The sequence below is a fragment of the Ambystoma mexicanum genome, chromosome 6q (assembly GCF_040938575.1).
Source record: "Ambystoma mexicanum isolate Mex_15411 chromosome 6q, UKY_AmexF1_1, whole genome shotgun sequence".
Taxonomy (NCBI): Eukaryota; Metazoa; Chordata; class Amphibia; order Caudata; family Ambystomatidae; genus Ambystoma; species Ambystoma mexicanum.
In genome coordinates, this window is record NC_090937.1 from 849000196 (window position 1) to 849027394 (window position 27199).

At 43.1% G+C, this 27199-nt stretch overlaps 1 protein-coding gene across 2 annotated transcripts in view; it reads right to left on the minus strand.

Annotated features, from left to right (window-relative positions):
- Positions 1–27199, minus strand: part of MARCHF1 (membrane associated ring-CH-type finger 1) — a 1944794-nt gene that overhangs the window by 1266184 nt on the left and 651411 nt on the right. The window lies entirely within an intron of this gene.

Sequence of the window (27199 nt, forward strand, 5' to 3'; positions counted from 1 at the left end):
GTCAGGGGGATTCTGAGAGAGGGGTGTTATATAGGGGTAGTCATCCAGAACGCATGAACTGGACATAAAGTTATATCAATAAGGGTTTTCATTCAGTATTATAGACTAGGCGTTGACTTAGCTGTAGTGTTGAATTGAATCCTCTTACAAATTGGGGGCTCGTGCCGGACGTTTGGGTTAGATCTACCATTTGTGCAGATTAATACAGCGTGCCAGCTGACCAGATACACATATCCGGTCGGATCACCACGCTGTGTTACGCTGTAAAGCACTCCTCAAAGGAACGCTCTTAGGAAAAGGTCTGTTTTGCAAAAATAAAATACAAATTTCTGTAAGTCAGGACAGAGACCAATCTCTAGAATGACGACCTTAGTAGACATGAAAATAGCCAGAGAGCACCTCTTACATAAACTATTTGTGAGAGGTGAATGGACTGAACAGGGCCAGGATGCCTGGTTGCAGGCCATCACGCGACAGGTCACTGAAACAGGGTCAGACCTATGGAGAGATCAGGGTCCATTACATGTGGCCCTGAGTGAACTATATATGGCTCCTAAAGCCAAAGATGAACACAATAAGATTGCCAGGATAGCAGCATACCTGTACCTATATATGGGAGACATGCAGGATAAATGCACTGAAAGCCAAGATCTGGCAAATAGGCAACAGATAGCAGTAGAGAAGGCCCGATCTGATCTGGCCTCTTCTGAGCAGAGGCTGCAGAGGAGCCAGGAGTCAGAAAATGATAGTAGGCAATATATCATTAAAATAAAAGAGGATATGGGCATCCTACAACAGGAAAAGACAGACCAGGATACCAGATTTCTGGCCCTGCAGAAGGAGCACCAAGACAGTTTGGATTCCTTACTGCAGAGCCAGAAAAAGCTGGAGCAACAGATCAATTTCAACAGGGCATGCACAGAGCAGGTAGCCACCCTGCAAATCCAACTAGACAGAGAGAAAGAGGAGAGCAATAAACTGATCCTGAAAGACCTGGATACCCAGGCAGAGTTAGATCAGGAGCGCCAGAAAGCCGGTGCCTTCCAAAGGCAAAGGGACGAGCTGGCGGCACAGATGCAGGCTCTTAGTCAGGAAAGAGACACTTTAGGCCAGGAAGTCTGCCACTTAAAAAAGGAATTTGAAGAAAATCACCTGGCCCTCCAGGGGCTGGGTGATCTCCAAAAAGAAAACCAGAACTTGGTAGAGCACACCAGAAGGGTGGAGGATGCTCTAGCAAGAAAGGAGCAGGCCAATAGGGACACAGCTCAGGAGGTAACCCTCCTGCAGCAAAGACTGGCCCAGTTCTCCAGGACCAACCAGGAAGCACAGAGGGAAAATGAAGCCCTCTGTCAACACAATGATAGGCTCCAACAACAGGTAGCTATACAGGAGAGACTGATAGAGTCTAGTAAGGCCTTGACTGAGGAACTGAAAGCACAAATGCAGGCTCTTGCATTGCAACAGGGAGCAGGGGCGGATAGAGATGAGGTCCGCTGGGAAAGAGAGACTCCTGACCATAACCTCAGGAGCCCTAACACCAGGGGCCTTCATCTCTCCCAGTCCCTGGACTCTACCACCCCCAGTCCCCTGGCGCACATGAGCACAGGGCCACAGGGATGGCAGATTACTATCAAGCTAAAAGTATGGGGCTCATAGGCCAGTACCACTCAGGAATGGAGGGATGGGCATCCGGGTATGGGCACCCAAGTACAGTACAGTTCAGTGGGGAACCCCAGGAGAGTAGGCCCCTTAAGGGCATCCTGAAAACCTCTGCCCAGTTAGGTCAGTGGGGGGGGGGTACCCAGCAAATCCTGGCAGCAAGGAGGGATCTGAGGACTCCTCTGAGCACCACAGGAAACAGGAGACCAGGTCCCCAAATTCTGCCAGCCATTCCCAGGCTCGCAGAATCCGGGAAAACCTGGAAGAACAGACAGGAACCTCTGGGAGCAGTGCCTCTGAGTCAGAGGATGAATGGTCAAGGGTTACCCGAACCAAAAAGGCCAATAAGGCAAAAAGGGCCTTGCTTAAGGACCCCTTAAAGCAGATTAAGGCGATCAGGAGCGTCATCACGCCTTACCATAAGAACGCCAAGTATTCTGTTTGGGAGCACTTAGAGTTGTTTGAGCAAATGATGGAGACTTTCCATTTGAAGGACAGCCAAAGCTGTATTCAATATGTAAAGTGGACCTTCTCCCCGGAATACTCCAGTTTCTTTGCGGGGCTGGAGGACCAAAATCATTTAAGATGGTCCACCTATAAGGCGGCCATCTTGAAACATTTTTCCATTCATAGAAATCCTCAAGAGGCTCGCAAGGCAGCCTACAATTTGCAGTGTGGGGAGGATCAGGCCCCACAAGAATTTGTGCAAGAACTGAAACGTGCTTTTGCGCAGACCACCAGAAGGGTGCGCACAGACAGTAGAGAATTCATCCATACATTTTTTCATGCCTTGCCCAAATACATAATGACCCAGCTTGTGAGGGATTTTCACGAGAAAAGATCTTTAGACTGGGACATTGAACAGGCTACCCGGATCTATGAGGTGCAGAAACCGGTAGATAGCAAAAGTAATGCCCAGAAAAACCCCAAAGCCAACAGCACCACTGCTGCTGCCAAGGTGGCAGAGGTAAAGGTCACCCCTGTTTTGGATTTGGAGATGGGGGGCCTAAAAACCTACCTGCACCTAATAATGCTAGGCCCAGAAGGTCCTCGGGCCAGTCACAGACAGGGAGCCAGGGAGGCAGCCCCACAAATGGGGTCCCTCGCTCTCCTGATTATGTAAGCCCCCGTTACAAGAGAAACAGACCCATCCTGGGTTATGTGTGGACTCCCCCAGCCCAAGGGGGGAGATCCAGCCAAGAACCTAACCCAGGGAACTTTCCTCCTAACTTCCCACCGGAGGGCAGAAATTCTCCGAATCCTGGGCAGAACTTTTTCCCCAGGTATCCACCCAATTTCCAGCCCCAAAATCCTCCACCCTTCTTTCCCCAATTCCCTGAGCCCAGACAACCTAATCCGGGAGAGGGGAGGCCAAGGGTGGAGGGGTACCCAAATCTTCCCAACCAGGGGTACTACCAAAGAAGGGATAGCTACCCTTCCCGGGATCAGCCCAGGGGAGAAAACAGGGCCCCGTATCAGCCTGAGCGGGTTTCCCAGTTAGAGCGCCAGGTTCAAAACATGGCGCGGGATCTGGGTCACATACTGAGGGCTCAGCAGAACCCTCAGATGGGCGTGCCGGCGCAGAACGCACCGAACTCTGGACCTGGTGCTCCAGAACAATGACGGGGGCAGCACCCCGATAACTCACCGGTTCCCAGGGAGGAGGCACAAAGGGAAGGGGGGTGTAAAGCCTTGGAGGAAGCTTCCTTCCTCACTTGTAAACAGCCCCTGGAAACCCAGGAACCGGAAACAAAATCTCTTGCCCCTGAAAGTCTGCCTCCTAAGGAGCAGAGGGGGGGGTAGGAGAAACAAAAGACCCAAACAGACTCAGTTTGAGGAGGAGGTACAGATCTTCCAATTTGAGGGAGAGGGATCCTCAGAGGATCCTGGGAAAAGGGTCTTCTCCTTCAGAGAGGGGGGAACTCCTCCCAAAGAAAAATGGGTCCCTAGGGATGCAAATCCAGACTGGGGAGATGTGGAGACTGAGCTACCGCCGCCCACCATCTCATCCCAGAACCAACCGGAAGAAAATCCCCTGGTTCAAACCCATCCTGATGACTGCCTCCAAAAAGGGGGGGGCGGCCCGGAACCGGAGCCCGGGGAACCCACAATGGCTCTGATCTCCAGTTGCCAACTTTTTCTTTCAGATTCCCAAGGCTCTCCACAGAATTCTGCCCAAATCTCTTCGCTAGCGATGTCCAAAACCAGAAAGTTAGCCCACCAGTTGTCCAAAAATGTGCATTATCTGTGCCCCCTTGAGGAGAAGGAGGGAAGATACTATGCCCCGGTACAAGTACAGGGGCAGGGTACAATTTTGGCACTGGTGGACACTGGATCTCAAGCTACCCTTCTGTCCAGAAGGGCCTTTGATGAACTGAATGCAGGAAGGGGAGAGAATTACCAAATTCCTCTCACCTCTCTTCCTGGACAACTGCAGAACTTTGACGGGAAGGAAATTCCCGTCGAGGGGACGGCAGATTTGGACATTAAAATTGGGTGACACAAGTTGAAACACCCGGTCATAATAGTGACCCCAGAGGGCACCCCTTGTTTACTAGGGAATGACCTCCTGAGAAGGTTGTCACCCCTAATAGATTGTGTAAACAAGGTCCTCTGGACCCAGACTAGCCGACCAATAAAATTAAAACAGAGTGTCCACCATGTTAGTTTAAACGGCACCTGCCACATGGTTGAACAAAAATATGACCAAGTAGAATTTCACTTCCAGCATAGCCAAATTCCAGACGTGACAGTAATAGCAGTAGGACAACAGACTGGTGATGGAGGGTCCTCTCTATTTCTGAAAATCAACCTTCCTTCCAGTCTAAAGTGGTACTCCACGCTGGAGGGAAACACTCTGAGATTCTATACTAATCCACAATCAGAAACTCCCACTCCTATAGTCCAGAAAGATGTGAAATCAGCTCAGAGCCTGGCTGATATTCAGCAAATTGGAGAGCAGTTGTTCATCCCTGTCCAATTAAATGATGGGAAGGACTCTGTTCTCGCTCGAGTGTGTGTGAACAATGGTAAGAGCTTCATCAGCGAAGCCATGTTCCGCCAACTCCCAAAAGATCCAGCCATTCCCACATTCAAACTGATAGACAAATGGGAAATGGACCTGGAAGCACCTAATTCCAAACATCTCCTGCCAAGCAGGTGTATGCTCAAACTCTCTATTGGCAACAAGAGCATAGTCCATAATTGTTTGGTCGTGTTAGACGTCACTGCCGCCTTTTACTTAGGCAGTGACATTCTCAATCGCTTTGCCATTAGTTTGGACCTAATAAACTTCAAAGCTTGGTCCCGATTAGCGGATAATCCCATGGGCTTTGATGATCCAGAAAAAGCATTTAGGTCAGCTCAATTGCTACCTTATGCAGTTGAAATTCAGATTAAAGAGGAAGTCACCATCCCAGAAAGGACCCGACAATTCTCCCTGGAAGTGAAAGTTAAAAGAGGACAATATTTGCAAAACCCTGATGCTTACATACATCTAAACGCTTCTCTCCAACAGCAAGGGTTGGGGGTAAACCCAACACCATTAGTCAACATAGAACATGACACCATTCCAATGGAGGTGGATAACAGCGACTTAAAGAGTATTACTCTAGCCGCAGGCACCATTATTGGAATGGCGGTTGATGACCGACATTTTTCCATTGATTTAGGAAATGAACTGTTAGGACCAATCCCCAAGGACTGTTTTGACAGTGACAGCGATGACAATACAACACCAGACAAGATTTTTACCCGGCATGGGGGGGAACTTCCTGGTGTACACTTCTTGCCCTTATGGTAAGGAAGATGTGACTTGTGACTTCAGGAGGGATGAGGTGATTTTCCAGGTCCATGAGGGCTGCCTTTCCCACCTGAAGCCTCCAGTCCAAATCAGCACTCTGACCAGGGACTTCTCCACCCAGCTGGAGGAGGCCGCTGAAATAGCCAAACCAGAAGTCTTTCCAGGCTTCAGGCAGATGGTGGAAGAGAGAGTCAACCTAGCTGATGCCTGTGTGACTCTGGAACAAAAGCAAAAGTTGAAACAAGTTTTCTTGGATTTCCAAGATCTCTTTGCGGTAGACTCATATGACTGTGGTCGCACTGACATCCACACAACAACAATCCCCACGGACCCTGGCATGACTCCTGTGTTTGTGAAGCAATATCGCTTTCCTCTCGCATCAATGGAGTCCCTTACTGAAATAATTAAGAACCTTGAGTCCCGGGGAATAATCCGTCCAGTCCATAGCACCTTCAATAATCCGGTGCTGGGAATATTGAAGCCAAACGTCCAGTGGAGACTCTGTGCCGACCTCAGGGAGCTCAACAAACGGGTCCATACTTCCCGATGGCGTCTTCCCTACATTGACCAAGGGCTGGCCCAGATTCAGGGGTCACAGGTATTCACTGCAATAGACCTGAGCAATGGATACTGGACCGTGCCTGTAAGCAGGGAGGACCAATACAAACTGGCTTTTACCTTTGGGGGCCAGCAGTACACATGGACCCGGACTTCCTTCGGATACCTTAACTCCGGTAATGAGTTCAACATTTTCCTACATAAGGCCATGCCCGAGCTGGGTGCGAGGGGTAACCTGGCTTATGTAGATGATGTCCTCATCAAAAGTTCATCTGTGGAGGAACACATAGCGGAGATCCGTTATGTTCTGACGCAGTTGAGGGCCGCCGGAGCAAAACTTTCCTTTCAGAAAGCACAGTGGTGTAGAACCCGTGTTAATTTCTTGGGGCATGAGATTACTCCTCAGGGTCTCTGTCCCCAGGAAAAGAAAGTGGAAGCACTTCAGAAACTGAAAGACCCCACAACTCCTTGGGCTGACTAATTACAGCAGAAAGTTCATTGAGGGCTACGCAGAGATCACCAGACCCCTGATTCATCTCTTGAAGGGGGGGGTCAAGTGGGAATGGGGTCCAGAACAAGCCGAGGCAGTAATACAACTCAAAAGAAGCCTCTCACAAGCGCCCTGCCTAGCTTACCCTGTCAGAAACAAGGAGTTCTTCCTGGAGACAGGGTTCTCTAATACGTGCTTGACGGCAGTATTATACCAAAAGCATGACAACGTCAATAAAGTAATCTCCTATGCGAGCAAAACTTTATCCTCTGTGGAGGAAAAATTCAACGATTGTGAGAAGGCACTCCTGGCAACGGTGTGGGCATTGAAGAATTACCGCCCGTTTATCCAGGGGGAACACATCATAGTGGAGACTCCACACCAGCCTCTGCAATATCTCCAAAGTGACAGAATCCGGCCGGAAATGTGAGTAATTCCAGAATTACTTCCTGGATTCTGTCAATGCAAGGCTTTCCTGTGGAGGTCAGATATGGTCAAAACAAGAAGAGGCCCCTCGCGCAAGGTCTGGCTGACTTGCATGATTGTGCCAGAGAAAACTGTCTCGAGGACGAAAGTCTAAAAATAAAGGACAACATGGAGGCATACCTTAATTCCCCCCACAAAGTCTTTGAAGAAGACAAGTGTGAGGGAATGCCCACTGTGTATGTGGATGGATGCTCTTACCATGTTGACAACAACGGGGAGAAAGAACTGGTGGCCGGCGTAGGGAATGCATGGGTGAATGAGTCCCCAGAACCCTCCGCTGGATACAAAATTGGTCCCCGAAGTAGTCAGGTGGCAGAATTGATGGCTGTGCATCAGGCCATCCTCACTGCTGTCCAGCATCAACTCCACGAACTGGTCATAATCACAGATTCGGATTATGTACGGAACGGGTTCATGGAGCACCTGGTTAATTGGAAAACCAGAGGCATGTTATGTGCTAACAACAAACCCTTGAAACATGGGAAGTTGATCCAAAACATTGATGATCTGGTCACCTCGAATGAGATGACCATCTATTGGAAAAAGATTAAGGGTCATTCCAAAGTATAGGGACCAGACAAAACTGGAAACGACTTAGCTGATCAGCTGGCCAAAACCGGGGCCATCCAAGGGGATCTAATTGAGATTGAGTCCCTGTTGGGGGAAATCCAGGTCACTGCTATCACTAGCTCCCAGACAAATGCTCACAACGACCTTTCAATTGCACAATGGAGTAAGGAGACCCCTGATGCTGATTTGATTACCGCTCAGAAGGGGGATCCAATTATTGGTAAATTTTACCAGCACCTTGAGGACCCTGAGAACTTTCCCCTGACGGATACCGATTACATTGGGAAAGAGGACCTAAGAGTGTTGATGAAATGTCCAAAAATGTTCCGAATCCAAGACGGTTTGCTGGTAAGGAAATCCAAAGCTGGCCACGATCAGTGGGTGGTTCCTACCTAATTCCGAAGCCTGATGTTAAGTCACGCCCATGATGCAGCCACCGCCGGTCATAGGGGGTTTCACACAACATTGGAAATCTTAAGAGGTTGCATACTGGCCACACATGGGGCAGGACCTCGACCAATATTTGAAGGGGTGTCTTGTGTGCGCACAATTTCAGCCATCATCCCTCACACACCGTGCGCCTCTCCAAAAGCGGGGGATGACACTGCCATGGTCAGATTTACAAATCGACTTTGTAGGCCCTGTGATTCGCTCTGCTAGGGGGAATAAGTACATGTTGACTGTGACATGCTTGTTTACCAAGTGGGTGGAATGTCTCCCAGCCCCAAATTGCAAGGCAGAAACTGCAGCTGCCCTGATGATTAACCACATCTTTTCCCGTTTTGGTCTACCTCAAGGATTGAGTCAGACAGAGGTAGCCACTTCACCAGTGAAGTAATGACAAAGATGTGGGAGATACTGGGGGTCAAAAGGAAGTTGCATATTGCTTATAGACCAGCTTCTTCTGGGGCAGTAGAGAGATATAACCGGACAATTGTGAGCATCTTAAAAAAGTTTGTGGCAGATTCTGGGCCAAGTTGGGATATCCAATTACCTCTGGTCCTAATGGCCATCAGATCTACCCCTTCATCTGCAACCAAAATGTCACCAAGATGGTGCTTCCGCAGCATTTGCTCTACAGGACCCAAGAGCAGACAACTCATGAGTATGTGGAGAATTTAAGGAAACACCTTCAACATGCTTTTGCTTATGCTCAGCGGAATCTAGAAAGATCAGCTGATAGCATGAAGACCCACTATGACCTGAAAACTTCCAGGAAGAAATATCAGGTGGGGGACCGGGTCTATCTATACAACTTCCAAAGGAACCAGGCCAAGCAGCGCAAATTTTTGCCTACATGGAAGGGACCCTTTGAGATCATCGACAAGATCTCCCCTGTGGCCTACAAAATCCACATCCCCAAAGGTCCTTTGGCAGTGGGGGAAGACAAGTGGGTCCACATAAACTAGTTGAAATGTTGCCATCCCAGGCACACTCTGCAACAACTGGAGGAATCCTCTGGAATCCTAGAGGGTACTGTCTCAGACTAATTCAGTTCCAATCATAAAACATACCACATCTAGTCTCTAAAATACTGTGATTTGCATGAAACTGTCTCTTAGTTATACTGGTTTTTTTTTCAAAATAAGAATGTAATTTTCGTTATGATGAAATGCATATGCTGCCCCACTATCTCAACAGTGGTGGAAACACGTCTATGAGTAGGTATTGCCGCTCTTCCTTTGTCCTCCTAGGAGAAAGAAAACCTGGAGACGGGACAAGGAGGATGATCCGGAGACTGGGAGGATGACGCAAGGGGGCCCGGGGTACCGCCCAATATTCCCATCAGGACCGGCGAGGAGAACCGATCGACCAGTACCGGATGGAGGAAGAGATGCTGAACTGGCCATCCACCGGAAGAAGATGAGAACTACATCCCAGATCTTGCGGTTCCCACCAGTGAAGGATCAGATGGCCACCGCAAGAAGGGGGGCTTGTGGGATGTATTTACCCATGCATCCGAGCCCTACCTCAAAACTGTGCAGTACTGACATGGAAAACATCATGATGGCCAGAGCTTCCCAGAAAATGCACAGGGAAATGCATGAAGAATAGGCTGCCACTCATTGTTGCCGATGTTATGGGCACAGAAGGACACTGCCTAAAACCACCATTGGACTACCCACACAGTAGTCTGAAACCATTGGGAATGGCAATGCTGATTGCCAAAAGCAAACCCATAACTGTGGAGAATTCATTTTCTTAAATCCCAAAAAGGGGTGCAGTACCAGTACTCACCACTATCCAAAAGCTGGCGTTTTAAAACAACACCAGATTTTACTTTTTGTAAAACTGAATAAATGAACCCAAAACAGGCCAAAGAAAGACTTACTGAGAGGTGGATCCAATGTAAAGTTATATTCTGAAGTGACTTGAAGGTTTATAACAAGACTGGCTGAGCTGTGGATTTCAGCAGTTTAAGTAAATTTGGACTGAAAGACACTACAAATCTAAATGTTTAAAAGAAATGAGTGACCTACTTTGAGTGTCACATAGGTTGCAATTGTTTAAATGTCATAGTTTTGAACTTAGAATCAGCATTCTAGCTGCATATGTAAAAAATTGTATTGACTTAAACTGGGGAACATAAAGTGACATTTTATCTGAAACCTGGCTTAAGGAACTGAATTCTGCCTGGCAACTACCCCCATCAGGAGTGAAACTTGAGTCACAGCTGTGTTCCCAGGCCTATCTGCCTTTTGCTGGCCACACTAAGGATATGCCATCTCTCTGATAATTGAATTAAGGGGAGCCCCCACAGAATACAGGTGCTCTGAACAATGCCCTCTCCTGACCCAGGCAGATGGTTTATTGCAGATGTCGTAAAAGTAGCTTCTCCTGAAGCAAAGGGGAGGGGCACTGCCTGTGAGAAGCAAGCTGGCTTGGCAGAACTGGAAAAACCAGAAATTCAACCTTGTGCTGGAGGAAAACCACACCCCTTTGGGGCCAGAACATAACTCTACAAAGATGAATAACTCATAGAGCGGACTTGTGAAAATTATTTAAATGATACCATAATTCTTGTGATTTTTCTGCCCACATTTTAAGAGGTTTTTAGAACCGGTGGCATGTTCAGGGGGGTTTTAGCGGAAAAGAGGATATTACTCAAAATGTGTGCATGTGAAAAATCTGACACTTTATCAACTAATGTCCATACTCCTTGCGCACATGTGTGTAAATTTGGGTTAATGTCCGAAATTGCAAACCAGTTAAAAAGTGCAAAATATTGCCATTTCTGAATGCAAGCCCCCAGGAAGAGCAGAGTTTGAACAGAGGATACCTCCCGTGATATGTGAGGGGTGCGTGTAATTTTAAAACAATATGTACCTCTGCAAATATGTCTTTGGTTCAAATCTAGATTTGTGTGCAAGTTGACAGGAGGAGTGGACTTTCTGCAGGCTGTAAAATGACATCGCTCTGACTCACAGTTCCTTCCCCAATCAGGGGAGAAATGAATGCTTGGCCAATGATAGGTGGAGAGGGGTAGGGTCTAGTGATGCTGCACACACACCCATAAAAAAACACATAAAAGCAGACAGACAGGACAGATAGGGACCTTCAAATCCATTTGCAGCTGGAAGCTCTGCCGGGAAAATCCATACTTTACCTCCCTCAACCTTCAGAGAGCAGACATAGAGACTTCAAATCTATCAAATATCCAGAACCAGAAACCCAGACCAGACCAGCAGAGCAGAGCTGACCCAGGCCAATGTTAGCAGAACCAAAGAGCTGAACCGGAGTCCAGTCCAAAACCTGACCAGATCTGTGGCGAGGCCCATTCTAACTCAAGAATATAGTGTGAGTACCTAGAAAACTGTGCAGAACCAATCTCTTAGTTAAAATAATATAATTCAATCCTATTTTAATCTAAGTAGAATTGCCTCCTAACTGTCAACTGTCATTTGTAAAGATGTCACTTGTCATTTTCTAGTTGCAAGCTGCACTTGTCTTTTTTTAACTTTAAAATTTCAATCTGAAAAACGACCTTTATTCAATCGCTCATATCTCCGCGACCGTTTGTGCTAGAGACTTGCAGTAACTTTCATCTGGAAGCTGAGATCCTAATCTGTCTTAGGACCCCAAAACGATAGTGATATTCCTTGTATTTCCTCTGTAATCTCGCTCGGCGTATTCGCAAATTTAGCCGCGATTTGACATTTTGCCGCGATTTGCAAATTTCTCCACGTGTGAAAACAGAAGCTTCTTGCTTTCATTTGCCAAAAATTCGTTTAACCTGCTAGTTACACCCTAGGACATTGCTAAAGTAAGCCTGCAACTAATTTAAACCAACTAATCCTCAACCTGAACCTCTAGAGGGAATTAAAAGCATTTTAGCATATTTTCACTCCATTGCCAGCACATATCAAAGCATTTTGCCTGTGTTTCCAACTTCTGTAGTCTAAGCTTGCTGGGGTTAACTGAATCACATTTAATTGCATTTCTGAGAACTGTGTGCCTTCCTTCCATTTCCTTGCATTGCATAAAGGGGGGAGTGGATTGCCAGAGAAAAGTGATTACATTGTTTTGTTGAAATCCTATCAAGTTATTTTCTGTACTGCATTTCATTCCACATTGCATCCATTTGAAACCATAAAAGTATTGTTGCTATCTTATCCATTTCATGTCAACTCCTTAGTGATTATCAAGAAGTGTGCTAGTGCCAGATTCTCCGTTGTTAATCTTTATCATATCAGATTAAGTGTGCTATTCAATTATTAATTTATTATAAAGCGTGATATATATATATATATATATATTGTTTAAATTATCAATTAAACCTTTTAACTTGCAAAACAGAACTACTTCTTGGCTCAGTGGGGTCAGGGGGATTCTGAGAGAGAGGTGTTATATAGGGGTAGTCATCCAGAATGCATGAACTGGACATAAAGTTATATCAATAAGGGTTTTCATTCAGTATTATAGACTAGGCGTTGACTTAGCTGTAGTGTTGAATTGAATCCTCTTACAGGTCTTGGCAAAACAAAAGGGACCATACAGACTGTTGCGTCACAATGAACATGCCCACAAAAATGTGGCCGAGTGCTTGTTTGCCTTTGTTGCTACTAGTGTGCATGGTGCCAGTGAGTGTTAGTCTACAAACACCTCACAGGCCACACAAGACCAGCTCAATGGTATCTCAACATTTGGGCCCTCTGAGAGAGGCCTTTGGGGAGCTAATGAAGGGGCCAAACAGGCCTGTTAGGCTTCACCCAGGGACACAGTGAAATTGCGGTTTGTATCCAGTCAGGTGAAGAAACTGTGTGCTGTTTTGCGACAATCACCTCAGAGTCATCATTCCACCAACACAGTGGTGATGAAGGTTATGTCACATGACTTATCACCCCTGAATGAAATGGTGTGGGCCCATATTAAAGATTCTCAATGAAGCTTTCTTATTAACAGTGATTGGAAACTGCCACTGGGAACAACCTACTAGAACAAGCAAAATATCAAGGTATGCTTATAATAATACGATATCCGTGCCAGAATCCTCCAGCTGCCAAACACTGTAAAACCATGTGTTATTATTAACCTATTTTGAATGGTAAATGGCTTGTCGATGTTGGAAGGATGAAGGGCTATGTCAGCCTGCCGCAGGAATCAAGCTAGCATAGTGCATTATGCTCCCATATCAGGACCCAATGCTTGACTTGCGTAGATCTCCAGCATTAATTTTAAAAGAACAGTAATCAGATTGACTAACCAGTGAATATGCCGTCCTCCATGGTTATTCCAAGTAGCAGAGCAGAATTAGTGATGTCTAACTTTCACTTCCCACAGAATGCTCTTTATCAAAAGGGAGTGAGATTAGCAGAGTAGAGCAGAACTGCTATATTTTTGGAATCGTATTACACAAATAAGGTGACAATTTATACATAGTGCCATTCATCCATGTCCTTTCCTTTCTAACTGAATGTCTCTTGCTTGATTTACACCACTCATGCATAACTTCTTGGCACTTGTTCTTATATGTGTATTCCTTGAAGCTTCTCCCTCGACTGTCTATCAGTTGGATTCATAAAACTTTAACACCGATTTTAAGTGAAGAAAAAGAGTAATGCTGTGTGCTGTTATTTCGTGAAAGTCAACAGAGTGGCGTCAATTCACCAGTATCAGAGGGGCAATGCAAGTTCTAACACATGACTCCGGATCCCCAGTGGTGGAAATCGAAAACATGTGAAGGTGGATCCCACAAGGGATGGGCGGGGTGTAGTTTGGAGGCAGGGTTCTGAGGAGCTGGAGCCCAGAGGGGGTGTTCTGCCAGTTGACCTATGCTCAAAGGAAATATTCAAAATAATAGTTTAAAAATGGTGGAATTTCTTTCATCGGCTTTCTTTCCAGTAACTACGCTGGGAATATATAAAAGGTGCTCACTTTTAAACCTAGCAATATATGGTGCAATATTCCCTGGAAAACAAATTATCCAAATATGAGACATGTGCTTTGATGACAATTTTGTGTAATCTTGTGGATAAGCGTCAACACTGGGAACGGTATCAATCACAGTAAAATTGCTGCAGTGGAGCCAAGGAGTTCATGCTCTTGCTGCAGAAGTCGGTATTAACCTACAATTTACAGGCTGCAACTGCGCTAAGATAGCTCATGGGATTCTTGCAACTATTGTAAACAGGGCTGGAGATAGCACCAAGGAGTTCTGCCTCCACCCACCCTGCAGCAAATAATGGGCAATATGCTTACAGCTCATGTCATGCAAACTTAAGTGTCAATTTTGCATGACAGTGAGCTGGAGGCAACGCGCTCTTTATTTGCTTTAGGGCAAGAGTGGCACGCTGGGCCACACACAATACAAGAACTGCAGGGGGCTCAATTGACATGAGCACTCTCAGCAGCTGAGCCCCCTGCTGTTCTTGTATTGTGTGTGGACCAGCTAGGCCTAATTCTTTCATATGCTTGTGTGGGATCCTTGCAGAGGCAAGCCGGACCCCGAGATCTGGCTAGAGATATGATGCCGGATCTCAACAGGAACAGGGAGCCATCAACTACAACTAGTAAAATCTGGTATTATACTTCGACAATCATTGGCAAAGACAATAGTTTGGGCTTTTCCATATGCAGCCAGCATCCTCATTTTTTAACATTCCAACATTTATATATTGCATTTTTCTAGAAGTCATTCCAATACAATTAAAAGCATCTTACTACCAGTGTTTACATTTTCTTTGCAAAAGGGTGAAATATTAGGCAAGCTAAGAACTTTAAATAAAGGTGGGATGCTATATTTCTTAGAATTAAAGGGGCTGAATATGAACTTGCTAAGACGTTTTTATAATGCCAGGAGCTGCTTGATAACTTCAATTAATCCATTATCATTCAGACAGCTGTTTTGAAGGGCAGATTAGCTGTTACACATCACGATAATGTGACAGATGATTAATTTACAGATCATTTTTCAAAGGTCACAGTATTGGCTCACATGTATCCCTAAGAAAGTAAACTGTCACACCCACAGAAATATTCAATACCAATAGATTGTTTTGACACATGCAGATAGCACCGCCTCCATGAGCAAAAAAACAAAATAATCAATCTATATCTTCTATATAAATAAAAATGTAAATGTTTGTTCAAAATCTTAAATCTCCGAAAGTTCTTCACTGATTGCTTTTTCAAATTTTGACACAACGTTGCATTCGAATAGGTGCGTGTTTTTATATATCTACTATACATAGATGTCACACTTGTGACATGTAAAAACATACTTTTTCTGAAAAACTGTGCCATCTGTTGGACGTAAAAACAACACACGCTATACTAAATATTTTACGATTCCATTTCAATGTTTCCGTGGCTCAAATACGTGCCGAGGAAGCAGCAGAGCGACGTGCGGCCAGACTTCAGGATGCACGGTTGCGAGCACGGCGATCGTGTTCTGCAGCTTCAGATCTGTTTGTTCTCAACAGAATGAACGCTACAGGCTGAGTGGCTGAAAGAAGTTAACGAGAAACAGCCAATCAGCGTCACACACAAATCCGTGCTCGGCAATCATGCGATTACAATCGCCTTGCATTCCGGTACAACACAGCTGATGATTATAGTTTGAGCCGGCATGTTCTTTTCGGCACCATGACTGAAGTATGTCCTTATTGCAAGGCTCTGAAATTTAATGGAGAAACAAAAGGAATGTGTTGTGCTGCCAGGAAAATTAAACTGCTTCAAGTTGGAGAACTGCCAGAGCCATTGTGAAATTAGACACATTAGAAACGTGCACTTTCTTGTTTTTCTTCCTTTTCCATTTAACCAGACAGAGCCACAGCAACATGTGGCCAGGGACAGCTAGTATTTCTATGAATGAGTGAATATGCTCATCGAGTGATGCTTCATATTATGAGGGAAAACAAACGAGGTGATAGCTGGAAGGTTTAGAATTAGTCTTGACCTCTGGCATTGCTATGGGCAACCCTCCAGACCATTGTTCTTCACCTGCCAAGCCATTACAAAAGTGGAAAAACCATATGCAAATCAGTCTTAGTCAAACCCCAAAAGGGTAATCCATCCCAAACTATTTGGTCACATCCCTTCTGTGTGAGACCACAAGCATCCCCAAACATGCTTTGCCCTTATTGGGCCTTAATCATTGAGGAGCATCTTGGGTCTCTCGGCCCAGCAGGCCCAGGACCCACGTATGGGCATACCGGTCCCACTCGGAGTGACTACAGCAAAACAAAAGAGATGAAGGCTGAAAGTTTTAGAACTAATCTTAACCTCTGGCATAGCTCTGGGTAAACCACTAGACCATCGTTCTTCACCTGTCAAAACATTTCAAAAGGGGAAAGACCATATGCAATTCAGGCGTACTCCCACCGCAAAAGGGGCAGTGCAGCCCGAACTGCTTTGTTACATCCCTTCTCCACAAGACCACAAGTATCCCCAAACATGTTTCGGCCTTGTTGGGCCTCATCAGTGAGGAGTAGCTTGGGTCACAAAGCCCAGAAGGCACGGGACCCACGTGTAGGCATACCCGTCCCACTCGGAGTGACTACAGCAAACCCAAAGAGGTGATTTATGGAAGGTTTAGAATTACTCTTAACCTCTGGCATTGCTATGGGCAACCCTCCAATCCATCGTTCTTCGCCTGTCAAGCCATTACAAAAGGGGAAACACCATATGCAAATCAGTCCTTGTCTGACCCCTAAAGGGGCAGTCCAGCCCAAAAATGCTTGAACCCACATGCCTTCTGCACAAGACCACATGCATCCCCAAATATGTTTCGGCCTTGTTGAGTCTCATCAGTGAGCAGAAGCGTGGTTCTCTAGGCACAGCAGCTACAGGGCCCATGTCTGGGCATGCCTGTCCCACCCTTGGTGACTATAGCAAAACAAAAGAGGTGGTGGCTGGAAGGTTTAGAATTAATCTTAACCACTGGCACTGCACTATATATATATATATATATATATATATATATATATATATATATATATATATATATATATATATATATATAAATATATTCAGTGAAAAAACTTTGTTAAAGGGACGTTATGGTTCCAAGTAAAACTGAAAAACCCTTGAAATTCGCCAGTTATGGTAACCCAAGCAACCATAACTCATGCCACCACCGTGCACTGCTAAGACTAACACCCAGGACATCAAAGATGACATCACAAATGTCATTGATGACATCACTGATGACATCACATGTCTGGCTCCCCCTTTTTTCATTTACTGACATATCTAGGCCACATGGTTTTCTTCAGTAACAGTCAGGAATTAAAAGTGCAAAAGGTAGTATATTTGTAGACTTATCCTTCAAGTATGTTCTTACAATAATTCCCTTAGGGTCCAGTCATATCATATGAAACATATACATAGGGGAAGACACAAGCTTGAAAGACAGCAATCCTTTCTGTGCATTAAAATAATCAGTATAGTTACCAGCACTTTCTGATAGTTCTGTTGTTTTTTATTACTGTACTTTCCCTGTATATGTTCCTATTTTTAAATCTTGTATTAACACTACTTTCCTTAGAGTCCAGGCACATCATGTGATATATATATATATATACATAGGGTAAGTAGCAGGTTTGAAACAGAGCAATCATTTCTCTGCATAAAGGTTATGAGCACTTTTTGCTACTACTGCTGTTTTTTTTCTTACTTCAATTTCCTTGTATATACTCATATCTGTATGTGGTGTTGTCTTTTTGTGTTTCGTCTATAATAATGCAATTATGTAGTAAATGGGTTTTATTATCTACTTATCACATGTTTCAGAGTATGCATAAGTCTAATAAGAAAACAGTTATCATTTCACTATTCAACATGGCAAGTTCATGAATATTGCACCTCCATCATGTGTGCTGCACACAATGCCTATGTTTCTACATGAGCACCTTTGTATACTGGATGGACGAATTAGCACTTGATATTTACTCCAATAATCCTTGACACTTTTTTTAAATTAAAATTACAATAAGAAACCCTTGTACAGACTTTTCATGAAAGATAAATGCACATGTGATGTCATCAGTGATGTCCTGGGTGTTAGTCTTAGCAGTGCACGGTGGTGGCGCGAGTTATGGTTGCTTAGCTTACCATAACTGGCGAATTTCAAGGGTTTTTTGGTTTTACTTGGAACCATAACATCCCTTTAAAAAAGTTTAACCATAATGTCCCTTTAACAAAGTTTTTTCACTGAATTTCATAGGTTTTTAGTAGCAAAGCTTAACAATAGTAACTTTGACTTTATGTACATGTAATATGGAACATACTGAACCACTTCAACTGAATGTAATGTCCGCGAACATTTTTGATGTCCGCGGACATATTCAAACAACAGTACCACTACCTAAAAAGTCTGAGGGGGGTATGTTATATTACAACATGATAACATTTAAAAAAATTCACAAAGTAGTAATACATAAGAAATGTAACCCATGTATGTACCGCACTAACCATTCATTTAAATACAATATATTCTAAAATGGAATATACCAAGAGAAGATAAATAGGCTTCCAACATAATTACCTCACAGACACTCTACAACTAAGACCAAGACCAGACCTACAGAATACTCAGAACATATCTTACCTGAAATAGTAAGTGTGCATCATTTTACTCATATCTTTACAAACTTTCTGTATTAGATTTTAAAAAAAATATTATGTTATATTATTTTTCTCACAGAAATGTCTAGTACTCTGGAATGGCTAGAGGAGCACTTCCCACATGACGAAATGTCATAAAATAGTGAAGCTAATGGTACACACTTTACAATATAAACCATTTAATTGTTATTATTTTATATATATTTAACATATATATTTCTTTTTGTACAGAGCATACCAAAGTAGAAAATATGTCTGAAGAAACTGTTATGGAAAACATGCTTGACAGCTTAAAGGAAAAAATTGATTTATTATTGAGCAATTTTAATAATTTGAAAACTTTTGTTGAGGATCATTTTAAAACAAAAACCTCATACCAGTGTCCCACATGTACTTGTCCCCCCTCACCATATCCCAGTCAATTATCCCCAAACCCTCTCCATAATCCAAAACGTTTTGATGAGACTTCCATCCCTTCTTCACCTGATAACAATCATGTTGAAACCCCTAATTCTCCTGATTTTGTTTCTGCCTTACCTTCTCTGTCATAAATTATTAATATATGTGAAATAAAGTTACATTTTTATATTGTGTTGTAATTACTTCCCATTTTTTATTTTTTTAAAAACGATGTAGATGTCCGCGGACAGCGCGGGTGTTCTGAAATGTTAGTAAATAAACGAAAATGGAGGCGTCCTGAAGAACACTATACCTGTCCGTATTGTTCGCTAGAAAGTTGAAACTGTTCTAAGAACCCAATTGGTGTCCTGAAATGTTCGTAATTAAACGAAAATGGAGGTGTCCTAAAGAACACTATACCTGTCCGTACTGTTCTCTAGCAAGTTGAATCTGTTCTAAGAACACAAGCGGTGTCCTGAAATGTTCGTAATTAAACAAAAATGGAGGTACCCTAAAGAACACTATACCTGTCCGTACTGTTCGCTAGCAAGTTCAAACTGTTCTAAGAACCCAATTGGTGTCCTGAAATGTTCGTAATTAAACGAAAATGGAGGTGTCCTAAAGAACACTATACCTGTCCGTAATGTTCGCTAGCAAGTTAAACTGTTCTAAGAACACAATTGATGTCCTGAAAAGTTCGTAATCAAATGAAAATGGAAGTGTCCTAAAGAACACCATATCTGTCCGTAGTGTTCGCTAGCAAGTTTAAACTGTTCTAGAACATACGCGATGTCCAGATATGTTCGTTTGATGTGTGACGCACTTTTAATTAATTCAGGACCCGAACACTGTCCGTAGAACATCAACTTGCATGCGCAAACCAATGTCCGTGCATTTGGTGTCCTGCGGACAGGAGCTTCCTTTGCGGACCTGTTCGTGAAGGGATCATGTGACCGCTTCCCATGCTGATCGCATGTTCTGAATGCGGACACTGTTCGTGTCCCCGAACAATTTAAAAGTACATTTTCAAGTAATCCACAATATTTTTCCATAAGAACTCATCATGGCACAAGTCCCACATAGTAATCCTGAGTTTCTACATATCTTTTGAAACTTTTTGAACCCTTTTTTGTGTTTGATCTGTCTGCGGACAGTGCGCATGTCCGGAAACCGCATACAAGCACCCCTATCAAAGACCACGCCCTCGAGCTTATTCTCATTGTGTTTCTGGCTATTCTTCAGAGCACAGCTATTTCTCCAGCAACTTGCTGATTACACCATTGAGATGGCATCCCTGGCTGCAGAACTGCCACCTGGTGCTGCACCTGCTTCAGCACCACCCCCACCCCCTCCACCACCACCACCTTCCCAAGGGCCTGAAGAGGGGAACAGGAGTGAGGATGCAGAGGAGGAAGAAGAGGATGATGAGAATGAGGTAGAGGAAATCCCTACTATCCGCACTAGACGTGAGTCTTGGGTGTGGCGGTTATTTTCCATTTATGGGAATGGTCCTAAGGCTCGTGCGAACTGTGTTATCTGCAATGAGTGCATAGTCAGTTGTGGGAAGCACGGTTTGTACAGCTTTGGGACCACGACCATGAAGCGACACCTGAGGTCATTTCACTCTGGGGCTATTCGCAAGGTTGTACCTAGTAGGTTGATTTCCTCTACTTCATCCTCCGTTTCTGATCCTGTCACCACAAGGACCACCTCTGTAGGACAGCTTCTTCCTCAAGCTGCCTCACAGGCCATACAGAATTCTGATGACCCTTACCTTTCGAGGGTCACAGTTGTATGTATGTACTGTGACACAGTACTCTGCAGGGGGGATCGACTTCGGAGTGCTTTTGAGACTATCATGTCAGAGCACGAAAAGACCTGCTCACTACCCAAATAAAACCCACTCTACATCTTCCTCTCTCAGCTTGCCCTTTCTTATCCCTGTGGTTGGTGTCCCCCCCCTTTACCCTCCTTTCCCCTCCTCTCCTAGTGTGTCGTGTCTAAAAAACCAACAAAAAAAAAATAAAAAATTACAAAAATCAAAAAAATAAGGCTCCTTTCAGAGCCGCCTTTCACAGTTAAAAAATAGAAGTGAAGATAAATAAAGCAGGGCCCTTTGTATTTCTTAAAAGTCTGCGGACAGTTCGCGAACATTAAAAAAATTGGGGTGCTACCCTATTGTTACCATTGCATTTTTCTCTGGGAGGAAGTGGTGGCTCTGAAAAGAGCCTTTGGGAGGTGTTTGTATGTCAAAAATTATAAATACTTAACACCTACTTTAAAATGGATGCTGTATTTCTAAAAAAGGTTGCAATGCATTTTGTACATTTCTCAGAAAAATCTGATTGCCAGCATAAGTAAGATGGACTCCATCTCTGCGAAAAATGTATGCACTACGAAACACAATATTTTCATTGTGAAAAGAGGACATGCCAAAATCTCTTAGAAATGCACAAACAGCCTTATTAACATTGCGCCTTGCTTTTTCCATTTGTGGACCAAATGAAGAAGAACGAAGCCACATTTGTCTCTGCGCAATCCGTGAAAATATTACTTGAGAATTAGGAAACATGTCCATGACTTTCCCAAGTCCTTCTTTCATAGCAAATTGCAAAGAAATTCCAGACACATTTCCTAACCTGTTTCCTCCACAATGAATTACAATTATGTCTGGATGTTGCTTTGTTTCCAAAGTAGCACAGAGAGGTAGCAAGTCCAACCACTTCATTCCACGTACTCCATGCCAGTGTACTTCCGCATGTGGAAGTCCAAGATCTACAGCTACTCCACAGCTTTCTGTATGCACCTTTAACCAATGTATCCACGAATCTCCCAAAAGCCAAACAATCTGTTTTCTGAAACACACAGCCATAGCTATCTGTTGTTCTCTCAGCAAAAAGAGTATCTGAGAAACTCTCTCCTGGCACAACACACCCACTAAACTTTCTTGACCAATCCCTTTCACTGCTCATTCTCATTTGCATGACTTCTGAACCCAAAAATCCCCAAATGTAACTCCCGATGTCCGCAAACTACCGCCATGTCCGCGGACATATAGTAACATGAACAGCCCTTCTACCATTCCCACTTCACTCTCTGTGCCATTCCCTCTTTGGATGTAGCTAAGAAATCACATGACCATGCACCAATCACATTCAAGAGCTCTACATTTAACTGCATCATCATAGATCAGCACTGCGAATGTACTGTGAATCTCTCTGAGTACAAGTGTCATATCATTGGCAAGCACCATCTACAAGAAATGCTGTACAAGTCTCCAAGATTTCTACTTGCAGCTCCATGCATATCCATATGCATGAACACAAACTACAGGTATGCATATTTTCTGTGAAGTACATGAACACATTTTCAAACTGACTTTTAGCTTGTGTAATCTGTAAAATGAATCTACTGTCTTTTTTCCAATTTCCTAAAATCAGCTATCACTTATAAACCTTTATACTATTTACTTTCTTTATACACACACTATCAAATCATGTTAAACTAACATTTTTTAAATGAAATTTATAGACTACATATATTCAAACAAAATTGCATGCATGTACACTCTATGTTCAAATCTTAAAAAATAATACTTATACAATTACATATTTTTATTTATTTATTTATTTGATTTCTTTAATTTAAGTATGACATTAAGGCACTATTACGTAGAACAGCTTAGTTACAGAAATGGTGGTATTCAGTGGGACATTATGAATTTCACAAGACATACTAAAGATATTTTGTTTGTTACAGTTACTCATTGCAATACAATTTGTTCATTAAGAACATATATGTATTGAACTGGTGCAACGTATCTTATTGTTTTAAGGAAGGCGCTGAGGATTTCAATTAAAAAAAAACAATATCTAAATTGAAACTAATGCTATATACAAACAAAATTACTAATTTGTTTCTTTTACAATTGCAGTGAAGACCATTCTCCTGAAAAGAAGCAGCCGAATTTCATTAACAAAGAAGAACTAAGAATTAAACTGCTCATTTTAGAAAAAAAGTAAGTAGAATATCACCATAATATTTGTATTATTACTCAAACATACTGTAAAGTTAATTCATGCTATTTCTGTGCCTATAAATAGAGATTGTGCACCATTGTGTCCAAAAATCCCCATGTCTTAAACAGCGATTTACAGCCAGAATGGCGCACACATTCCTACTTTTGGACACACAAATTACCCAACTCAAAAACTAGAATTTTCATATTATAGAACAAACAACTGTTTTTATTGTATACAATAGATTTACTATTTGTACTTCTCCACACCATTAGCTTATTTTTTTCTGTCATCTGAACCTGAGTTTAGTAACATATTAATTGAAGAATACACATCGCTACTAGTTGTAGTTCCCAATGCATAATCAGACACCATTACATACATCATCTTACTCAAACGCTCATGCACACAGCACACATACATTGTAGAACACCCCAACCCATACCTTCTTTATTTTTTTCAACAGACCCTAAAGAATGCCTACCAAAAGTCAAGTCCGTAGAAAGCAACGCAGAAGTAGAGCAAATAAAAATAAAAGTGTCCAAAATAAGCATCCATCTCTAGCAGAATTTGTAAAAAAAGTTGAAACAAAACAGCTAATAGTCATTTAGTGAAACACAAGAAGTTTCAAGTGCAAAAACGTTGCCTCCTCTATCAAAATGTAAAACAAACCAAAAAACAATTAACAGAAAATCAGCTATCACTACAGATAAAACTGCTTCTTTAAGCATACCAAGAACAGTATTTTAGCCAAAATGTTCTGTCACAAAGTCCTTCAAAATCTTATAAAAACAGGAGAGAAATCAGAATCAATGCTTAAAACCTATCGTAGGAAATAAATTTTAGAAGCGTTGATAGTGCAATTCTTCTCAAAAGAACGTTCTTTATTTTAGTGTTAAACAAAATGAAACCACTAACAAAACTAATAACTAAATTGCAAAAAAGACTTCTCAATAAACGAAATGTCAACAGAAAGAACTTCTTAAGTATCTGAGGAGGTGAATGGAGTCACACTACGAGCACAGAACCATACTTTAATGAAGAAGCGTACAGACAATAGCAAACAACTACAATTGCCATACATAGCAGTGGTCGAGGTTATGAAAAAGTTAATAATACCATAATGGAACAAGAAGTACTCCTTACAAAAATATGCCCTGAAAACTTAGAATTACCCCTCCATTCAACTGAATCAGAACATCTAGTGTACAAATGGCCATGCACGTCAATATGTAACATTCCCAAACAATTTTTCAAGTCTTTACGCCAATTCCTCAATCAATATGTAAAAAGCAAAGACAAAATCAAAATTAAACTACTGCAAAATATGGATAAACGTCCAGTGCGCAAATACACAGGACTAGAAGGACATTCATTGGCCTGCATTACAGGACCTACTTTTAAAACCACCTTCCATGATATCAAAAGAATATCAACACATCATTCAACTATAAGAAATCTAGTCTATAAACTGTACTATGCTAAAAGTCCTGCTTTAGCACTAGCAAATTTAAATAAAATTCTTCTACATGGTACAGCGAAAGACCTACTTCAAGAAATGTACTATATCCAGAAAAAATATTTGGAAGTGAAAGCCATTTACAGAATGAAATAGCTTTAAACCAAATTAGCAACAATTCTACACATGGCAACCTTTTGCTAAACATATACAAAAAAGAAATACTAAAATTTAAAAGTACATCAGCTGAAGTACCAAACCATGCATGTGTATGTTGCCGCATAAATACTTTTTTTTTATAAAAGTAACACAAAAACTGTAGACCTAGCATACAAAATAGAAGACAATGAAGATTCTAAATGGTTTGAATTAGCTCTCTACCTTATAGCAGAAAACAAATACGAAATAAGTGACCCCTTAATACTTTGCAGTTACTGCACTACAAAACTTGACAACAACCAAACTCATTCACGTGCTATCACAAATAATTTGGAATTATACCACTACCAAAACCCCTACAACAACTTAATTTATATGAGAGCATCATAATTCAAACAGCACACCCATTTCTAGCAATAATACGCCTTCAACCAAAAACAGCAAAATTACCTCCCTCTGAATTGGTAAAAGGTATTCGTGGAAAAGTAGTTTATTTACCATTAGATCTAAAAGAAAATGTGCATACTCTAGGAGTGCAACGTCCAATCCAGCATTCTTTAATTATCTTAGTAAATGGAGTACCTACAAAAGACAAAAAAATATGGCAACAGCTGGGAGATTTACATAAAGTTAGACAAGCCTTACAATATCTTAAAGAGAATAATGAATATTACAAAGAAATTAATATTGAAGAAAAATTGAAAGATACAACTGAAATAATTCAAGAAACACAAGAAGCTGGTCAATTTGAGCTACTAGATCCTGCTACAATATCAAATACTTTAGACCATTATACAATTCATACTTTGCACTCTAATGACACCATAGAAGATGCACTGGAAACATACCAAATGCGTCAAACAAAAGGATCACCAATCAGCATATGGGAAAAAAGTATAGAAGCACATGCTTTTCCTCTACTCTTTCCTACTGGCAAAGGGGGAAGGTATGATGATAGACCTATTCAAATATCAGCTTCAGAATACCGCTCATTACGGATGTATTCTGAAGATCCCAGATTTAGACAAAATGTGGAATACATATTCCACCTACTCTTTGAAAGTGAACTAGCAACTTTATGTTACGGAGTTGCACACATATTAAAATCAGGATCACACTTTCAAAATATGACAGCTACACAATTATTACAAAAAGTACAACAAAAGGATGAGGTTTTACAATCAAATATTACAAATCTATTAGCAAATATGTGTGGTACTAAAGAGTACTGGTTTCGACGTCATGGAGATTGTGATGTGGTGGCAGCTCCATGCTGAATTTGACAGGTGCTCTGGGTGTCCTCCATTTTGGGATACCCAGGCCCTGCCATTGGGATCAGTTGATTCCTGATAGGAAACAAGATGGCCCCTGTGGCCTCTTGCTTTCTATTGCCTGTTACCTTGTTTTCCCAAAGTCCTGGGAAGCCCTGACTCTGTCCCTTCCCCCTGACTGGCTGTTGGGTGGAAGTTCCATAAATGGTGTTGTTGTGAAGGCCCAGATAGACTGACTGGAGCCTTCCCAGTGACTGTATGTTGTGGGTACCTCCTGTGGGTGGGACCTGGGTGAATGGAGTGTGTGGCCAATATACACTCCTTGTTGTGGTTGTCTGGTTTCTGGCATGAGAGACAAAGACTGAGACATCCCTGCCCGAAACTGGCCTGAATGCAGTGTGTAGTGGTGAATGGCTGGGTACTTGTCCCAATCCACATTCCTTGTTGTGAGTGTCTGAATGGGAGGAGTGTGGCCTGAATGCACTGTGTGCCTGATGGGCTGACTGACTGCATGAATGCCCTTCTGTATGATTGGATGCTGAGTGTGTGCCAGCAGTGTGGATGAGAGACAGAATAGCATATCTGGGGACCTCTCACCACTGGAATAGGTTCAGGGAACGTTCAGAAGCGTTCAGAAGCGTTCTGGAGCTGAGTCTCCACTCTAAGAGTAACTGGAACTGCTGATCCTCGACGTCCAGCTGGAAGAAGAAGACTTGCTGTTGCATTTGCTTCGACCGATCCGAAGGCTGCTGAAATCGTCGAAGACTGACCCGAGAGAGGACCTGGTAAGGCGCCCTCTTCCCGTGCTCCGAGGGACCATCGAGCACCGCTCCATCTTCGCCGAAGCGCCCTGGAAGACAGACCCTCGAAAGGCTGCCGACCCGAGACGGGACCGCCGAGGAGATCGAAGTGAAGCACCCGGACATCGCCACCGTCGAAGTCGATTGCCGTCGACCAGGGTTCGCAGGTTTGTGTAACCGCTGGAGGCCCGTCGAAGTTGTGTTGCCCAGCCGTGGGAACAACTTGACGCCGTGCCGCCGACGACCGGAGCCGTCCGCTCCTTTGCCTAAAAACATTCGAATCGAAGGACTCCCTCGTCCGCACCGTCGACCGCTTTATCCTGCCGGAGAAAGTCGAGAACGACCAACGCGCTGAGGAGAAACCTGCCGGTGGGTTTCCCGCCACCCGAAGACCACAAAGACTCGAACGACTCGACGCCTTGCTGGGCCTCCGTCTCCACAATCTTTGCGGTCCAGAACT